This window comes from Perca flavescens, chromosome 9 (genome assembly GCF_004354835.1).
Source record: "Perca flavescens isolate YP-PL-M2 chromosome 9, PFLA_1.0, whole genome shotgun sequence".
Classification (NCBI taxonomy): Eukaryota; Metazoa; Chordata; class Actinopteri; order Perciformes; family Percidae; genus Perca; species Perca flavescens.
Genome location: NC_041339.1, coordinates 36,833,297 through 36,841,393, shown reverse-complemented (window position 1 = coordinate 36,841,393; position 8,097 = coordinate 36,833,297).

Below are 8,097 nucleotides of genomic sequence, written 5' to 3'. Positions count from 1 at the left end.
TTTATAATCATGTTGCTATCAATGCTTTTACTTTGAAAAGTGCTTTCTCGCATTCACTTCCTGTCATGTTTTCTTTCCTTTCTTTTCTGTCTTCAAAATAAAAGCTTTGTGCTTGATTTACTTGTGAGTTCTTTCCTCTCCTGTTTTTGACTCTCTCTCTCCCCCCATCTCTCTCTCTCTGTCTCCCTCTCTCTCTTTCCCTGTCTCTCTCTCCCTCTCCCTCCCTCCCTCTCTCTGTCTCTCTCTCCCTCTCCCTCCCTCCTTCTCTCTGTCTCTCTCTCTGTCTCCCTCTCTCTTTCTCTGTCTCTCTCCCTTTCTCCCTGTCTCTCTCTCCCTCTCCCTCCCTCCCTCTCTCTGTCTCCCTCTCTCTTTCTCTGTCTCTCTCCCTCTCCCGCTCTCTCTCTTTCCCTGTCTCTCACTCCCTCTCTCCCTCTCCCTCTCTCCCTCTCTCTCTCTCTGTCTCCCTCTCCCTTTCTCTCACTCCCTCTCCCTTTCTCTCACTCCCTCTCCCTTTCTCTCTCCCTCTCTATCTCCCACTCTCTCTCCCTCTCTCTCTCTCTCTCTGTCTCCCTCTCTCTCTTTCTCTCCCTCTCCCTCTCTCTCTCTCTCTCTCCCCCCTCTCCAAAATTAAAAGCCTCTATTTAGGAACAAACGCTTTTATTTTCAACAAGTGGTGTTGACGGAGTTTTTCCCTCCGTCTCTCTCTCTCTCTCTTTTTTCTTTAACTCTTTCTCTTCTTCCTCTCTTTTGGGGCCTTCATCTAAACACTGGGTGTAGTGGACCGTGGAAATAAACAAAACACACACACACACACACACACACACACACAGAAGAAAACAATGAACCAAGAAAAGAGAGAGAGGGCAGAAGTCTCTCTCTTCTGTGGGAAAGTCAAACTCTGTGGCCCTGGAGGTCCCTCACCCAGCCCTGCTCTCTCTCTCTCTCTCTCTCTCTCTCTCTCTCTCTCTCTCTCCCTCTCTGTCTCTCTCACATGAACTGAATCTTTTCTAGGAAGAGGGGAGAAAGAGGGAGGGAGCTATACTGGATGATTCCCAGAAAGGCAGAAGAGAGAGAGAGAGAGAGAGAGAGAGAGAGTGAGAGAGAGAGAGGGGGATGTTTTATTATGGATTCAGCTTTACTGAAGGGTAACTTAAATCTGGGCTCAACAGTTTTCTGTCCCCCCCCCGACACACACACCCAGTCACAGCACTGCGCTGGGAAAAGAAAGGGTCATGTGTCATGTGTTAAGCTAAAGGAGTCTTTGTTGTGTTTGATTGCTAACTTGTAGCTAGCAGCAGCAGCAGTTATTTAAAGAAACCTTTTAGCTATGACTGTTTGATTGCTAACGTTAGCTCATAGACTGCGCGTTAGCTCAAAAAGCCGTTAGCATCTTGGAGGCTACTTGTCGCAAAGTGACGCATGCGCAACTCACATCGGGCAGTGACACACCGCTCCAACAAATAACAACAAACTGTTGTCAGTTGTTGTCAGTTGCTTTCAGTTGTTGGAAGTTGGTAGTCTTTAGAATGTTCATAAAACCAATTGCCAGTCCACACTGTTGCCACACTGTTGGCAGTTGTTGTTGGTTGTTATCAGTTGTTGTCAATTGTTGTCAGAAGTTGTTGTCAGTTGTTGTCAGTTGTCGGCAGTTGTTGTCAGTTGTCAGTTGTCGTCAGTTGTTGCCAGTTGTCAGTTGTCGTCAGTTGTTGGAAGTTGTTGTCAGTCGTCGTCAGTTGTTGGAAGTTGTTGTCAGTTGTCAGTTGTCGTCAGTTGTTGTCAGTTGTCGTCACTTGTCGTCACTTGTCGTCAGTTGTCGTCAGTTGTCGGCAGTTGTCGTCAGTTGTCGGCAGTTGTCGGCAGTTGTCGGCAGTTGTCGGCAGTTGTCGGCAGTTGTCAGTTGTTGTCAGTTGTCGGCAGTTGTCAGTTGAAGGCAGTTGTCGGCAGTTGTTGTCAGTTGAAGGCAGTTGTCGGCAGTTGTCGGCAGTTGTTGGCAGTTGTTGGCAGTTGTCGGCAGTTGTTGTCAGTTGTCGCCAGTTGTCGGCAGTTGGTAGTCTTTATAATGTTCATAAACCAACTGCCAGTCCACACTGCCCAGACAGTAACAGACTAGACTGACTTTTGTCACCTAAAAAATTAAAAAATTGGATATTTGAACCCATTTTTCCAAATGTCCGTTCGTGCTTAGAAAATCGAACTGATAAGTGTTACACGGACCCTAGTCCTACCTCTCCTTATCTGAGTTTTAGTGTAATATAACATGGAGGAAGTGGAGACCTTGTTGAATGTGGCCAGAGCAGTTCTGGTCTACCTGGCCGGTAAAGCTGCTAGCCGTGTACAGGAGAGACGGCAATCAAGACGAGCCAGGAGGAACACACACACACACACACACACACACACACACACACACACACACACACACACACACACACACACACACACACAGCTTCCTGATTTGTACTACCGGTGGAGTAAATACAGTAACCATCCACTACTGTGTCTCTCTCTCTCTCTCTGTCTGTCTGTGTGATAGGGCTGTGGGCTGGGAGACAGGAGAAACCTCGCGGATGCTCGTCTCACTCTCCTACGTTCAGGTTCACATCTCAAACGTTTATTTAGAAACGTGCACGTCTCTCTCTCCGTCTCTCTGGGGGCCAGACTGGGGCGGCAGACTGGGGGCCTGACTGGGGGTGACCAGACTGTGGTGGTGTGTTGTCAAAACACCAACAGTGATCTCTGTTGGTGGCCTATATCGTTTTTTCATCACCTCTCTTTTATTTCTTGTTTGTCTCTGTGTGTGTGTGTGTGTGTGTTTGGCTGAGAGAGGCTGACCGATGACTCGGGCGAGAGACATGCCAAAGATACAGAGAAAAGAGAGAGAGAGAGGGAGAGGGAGAGGGAGAGTTTTGTTTTTTTCAAGAGCTGAGCAAAGAGAAGAGTCCCCTCACTCAGCTGGTCCTGATGCTCAGGTCACTTCCTGACCCGGTTCTGCCTCAGGACCAGTCTGGGAACCAACCAATCAGAGTTAACCAAATCATAACACAACAGAAACAAAACTACATCACCATCTGGAACACACAAACAAAAGCACAAAGCAAAATGCTTTGTCTCTAAAGAGAGAGTCCAGTGCTACCTGTCTCTAAAGAGAGAGGCCAGTGCTACCTGTCCCTAAAGAGAGAGGCCAGTGCTACCTGTCTCTAAAGAGAGTCCAGTGCTACCTGTCTCTAAAGAGAGAGTCCAGTGCTACCTGTCCCTAAAGAGAGAGTCCAGTGCTACCTGTCCCTAAAGAGAGAGTCCAGTGCTACCTGTCCCTAAAGAGAGAGTCCAGTGCTACCTGTCCCTAAAAGAGAGGCCAGTGCTACCTGTCTCTAAAGAGAGAGTCCAGTGCTACCTGTCCCTAAAAGAGAGGCCAGTGCTACCTGTCTCTAAAGAGAGTCCAGTGCTACCTGTCTCTAAAGAGAGAGTACAGTGCTACCTGTCCCTAAAGAGAGAGTCCAGTGCTACCTGTCCCTAAAGAGAGTCCAGTGCTACCTGTCCCTAAAGAGAGTCCAGTGCTACCTGTCCCTAAAGAGAGAGGCCAGTGCTACCTGTCTCTAAAGAGAGTCCAGTGCTACCTGTCTCTAAAGAGAGAGTACAGTGCTACCTGTCCCTAAAGAGAGAGTCCAGTGCTACCTGTCCCTAAAGAGAGAGTCCAGTGCTACCTGTCCCTAAGAGAGTCCAGTGCTACCTGTCCCTAAAGAGAGAGGCCAGTGCTACCTGTCTCTAAAGAGAGTCCAGTGCTACCTGTCTCTAAAGAGAGAGTACAGTGCTACCTGTCCCTAAAGAGAGAGTCCAGTGCTACCTGTCCCTAAAGAGAGAGTCCAGTGCTACCTGTCTCTAAAAGAGAGTCCAGTGCTACCTGTCCCTAAAGAGAGAGTCCAGTGCTACCTGTCTCTAAAGAGAGAGTCCAGTGCTACCTGTCCCTAAAGAGAGAGTCCAGTGCTACCTGTCCCTAAAAGAGAGGCCAGTGCTACCTGTCTCTAAAGAGAGTCCAGTGCTACCTGTCCCTAAAGAGAGAGTACAGTGCTACCTGTCCCTAAAGAGAGAGTCCAGTGCTACCTGTCCCTAAAGAGAGAGTCCAGTGCTACCTGTCCCTAAAGAGAGTCCAGTGCTACCTGTCCCTAAAAGAGAGAGTCCAGTGCTACCTGTCTCTAAAGAGAGAGTCCAGTGCTACCTGTCCCTAAAGAGAGAGGCCAGTGCTACCTGTCTCTAAAGAGAGTCCAGTGCTACCTGTCTCTAAAGAGAGAGTCCAGTGCTACCTGTCTCTAAAGAGAGAGTCCAGTGCTACCTGTCCCTAAAGAGAGAGTCCAGTGCTACCTGTCCCTAAAGAGAGAGTCCAGTGCTACCTGTCTCTAAAGAGAGAGTCCAGTGCTACCTGTCCCTAAAGAGAGAGTCCAGTGCTACCTGTCCCTAAAGAGAGAGTCCAGTGCTACCTGTCTCTAAAGAGAGAGTCCAGTGCTACCTGTCCCTAAAGAGAGAGTCCAGTGCTACCTGTCTCTAAAGAGAGAGTCCAGTGCTACCTGTCCCTAAAGAGAGAGTCCAGTGCTACCTGTCCCTAAAGAGAGAGTCCAGTGCTACCTGTCCCTAAAAGAGAGGCCAGTGCTACCTGTCTCTAAAGAGAGAGTCCAGTGCTACCTGTCTCTAAAGAGAGAGTCCAGTGCTACCTGTCCCTAAAGAGAGAGTCCAGTGCTACCTGTCCCTAAAGAGAGAGGCCAGTGCTACCTGTCTCTAAAGAGAGAGTCCAGTGCTACCTGTCCCTAAAGAGAGAGTCCAGTGCTACCTGTCTCTAAAGAGAGAGTCCAGTGCTACCTGTCTCTAAAGAGAGAGTCCAGTGCTACCTGTCCCTAAAAGAGAGGCCAGTGCTACCTGTCCCTAAAGAGAGAGTCCAGTGCTACCTGTCCCTAAAGAGAGAGTCCAGTGCTACCTGTCCCTAAAAAGAGAGTCCAGTGCTACCTGTCTCTAAAGAGAGAGTCCAGTGCTACCTGTCTCTAAAGAGAGAGTCCAGTGCTACCTGTCCCTAAAGAGAGAGTCCAGTGCTACCTGTCCCTAAAGAGAGAGTCCAGTGCTACCTGTCCCTAAAGAGAGAGGCCAGTGCTACCTGTTTCTAAAGAGAGAGTCCAGTGCTACCTGTCCCTAAAAGAGAGAGTCCAGTGCTACCTGTCTCTAAAGAGAGAGTCCAGTGCTACCTGTCCCTAAAGAGAGAGTCCAGTGCTACCTGTCCCTAAAGAGAGAGTCCAGTGCTACCTGTCTCTAAAGAGAGAGTCCAGTGCTACCTGTCCCTAAAGAGAGAGTCCAGTGCTACCTGTCCCTAAAGAGAGAGGCCAGTGCTACCTGTCTCTAAAGAGAGTCCAGTGCTACCTGTCTCTAAAGAGAGAGTCCAGTGCTACCTGTCCCTAAAAGAGAGTCCAGTGCTACCTGTCCCTAAAGAGAGAGTCCAGTGCTACCTGTCTCTAAAGAGAGAGTCCAGTGCTACCTGTCCCTAAAGAGAGAGTCCAGTGCTACCTGTCCCTAAAAGAGAGAGTCCAGTGCTACCTGCCTCTAAAGAGAGAGTCCAGTGCTACCTGTCCCTAAAGAGAGAGTCCAGTGCTACCTGTCCCTAAAGAGAGAGTCCAGTGCTACCTGTCCCTAAAGAGAGAGTCCAGTGCTACCTGTCTCTAAAGAGAGTCCAGTGCTACCTGTCCCTAAAGAGAGAGTCCAGTGCTACCTGTCTCTAAAGAGAGAGTCCAGTGCTACCTGTCCCTAAAGAGAGAGTCCAGTGCTACCTGTCCCTAAAGAGAGAGTCCAGTGCTACCTGTCCCTAAAGAGAGAGGCCAGTGCTACCTGTCTCTAAAAGAGAGTCCAGTGCTACCTGTCTCTAAAGAGAGAGTCCAGTGCTACCTGTCCCTAAAGAGAGAGTCCAGTGCTACCTGTCCCTAAAGAGAGAGGCCAGTGCTACCTGTCTCTAAAGAGAGAGTACAGTGCTACCTGTCTCTAAAGAGAGAGTCCAGTGCTACCTGTCTCTAAAGAGAGAGTACAGTGCTACCTGTCCCTAAAGAGAGAGTCCAGTGCTACCTGTCCCTAAAGAGAGAGTCCAGTGCTACCTGTCCCTAAAGAGAGTCCAGTGCTACCTGTCCCTAAAGAGAGAGTCCAGTGCTACCTGTCTCTAAAGAGAGTCCAGTGCTACCTGTCTCTAAAGAGAGAGTCCAGTGCTACCTGTCTCTAAAGAGAGAGTCCAGTGCTACCTGTCCCTAAAGAGAGAGTCCAGTGCTACCTGTCCCTAAAAGAGAGGCCAGTGCTACCTGTCTCTAAAGAGAGAGTCCAGTGCTACCTGTCCCTAAAAGAGAGAGTCCAGTGCTACCTGTCCCTAAAGAGAGAGGCCAGTGCTACCTGTCTCTAAAGAGAGAGTACAGTGCTACCTGTCTCTAAAGAGAGAGTCCAGTGCTACCTGTCCCTAAAGAGAGAGTCCAGTGCTACCTGTCCCTAAAGAGAGAGTCCAGTGCTACCTGTCCCTAAAGAGAGAGTCCAGTGCTACCTGTCCCTAAAGAGAGAGTCCAGTGCTACCTGTCTCTAAAGAGAGAGTCCAGTGCTACCTGTCCCTAAAGAGAGAGTCCAGTGCTACCTGTCCCTAAAGAGAGAGTCCAGTGCTACCTGTCTCTAAAGAGAGAGTCCAGTGCTACCTGTCCCTAAAGAGAGAGTCCAGTGCTACCTGTCCCTAAAGAGAGAGGCCAGTGCTACCTGTCTCTAAAGAGAGTCCAGTGCTACCTGTCTCTAAAGAGAGAGTCCAGTGCTACCTGTCCCTAAAGAGAGAGTCCAGTGCTACCTGTCCCTAAAGAGAGAGTCCAGTGCTACCTGTCTCTAAAGAGAGAGTCCAGTGCTACCTGTCCCTAAAGAGAGAGTCCAGTGCTACCTGTCCCTAAAGAGAGAGTCCAGTGCTACCTGTCTCTAAAGAGAGAGTCCAGTGCTACCTGTCCCAAAGAGAGAGTCCAGTGCTACCTGTCTCTAAAGAGAGAGTCCAGTGCTACCTGTCCCTAAAGAGAGAGTCCAGTGCTACCTGTCCCTAAAGAGAGAGTCCAGTGCTACCTGTCCCTAAAGAGAGAGGCCAGTGCTACCTGTCTCTAAAGAGAGAGTCCAGTGCTACCTGTCCCTAAAGAGAGAGTCCAGTGCTACCTGTCCCTAAAGAGAGAGGCCAGTGCTACCTGTCTCTAAAGAGAGAGGCCAGTGCTACCTGTCTCTAAAGAGAGAGTCCAGTGCTACCTGTCCCTAAAGAGAGAGTCCAGTGCTACCTGTCCCTAAAGAGAGAGTCCAGTGCTACCTGTCCCTAAAGAGAGAGTCCAGTGCTACCTGTCCCTAAAGAGAGAGTCCAGTGTGGCAGACTACCTGACCACAGTGACTGATACCAAACTAAGAACTACGTTGACCAATTCCAGACTCAGTGAGCATCGAGACAGGCCACGACAAACAACAATGGCTCCCCAAAGAGGAGCGCTTCTGCCAGCTGTGCAAGAGAGACGAAGTCAAGACCGAGCTGCACTTCCTGACAGAATGCACAGAGCTGCAGCCAATCAGAACTCAATATTTCCCCAAATTCAGACACAAACACCCGACATTTGACCAAATAAATCAAATAAAATGCCGATCCTGCTGGGAGAACAGCCAGATAAACAGAGATATGTCTTTACCTGCTACACACTCTGAGGAACAGGGAGTGACCCCCCCCATACACACACAGATATACACACACACACACACACACACACACCTGTAATATTCTTATTTTCATGTTGTTGCTGATATCATCAGTGTTGTTCATATTGTTACATTGTGTTGACATGATTGTAGCTTTTATACGAATGTTGACTTAATGTGTAACATATTTCACTGTTTGTGCTTTAGCAATACTGTATGTCAATATGGTCATTAATTAAATAATTAAAGCTCTTTTTACATCAGTTATTAATTAATTAATTAACGATCTCTTTACATCAGTTATTAATGTTTACAGGAAGACACAAGACCTTTATTTTGAAATTATGATCAGCTGTCAAGCTCAAACTACTCACGGATGTCTTGTGGATTAGTTTA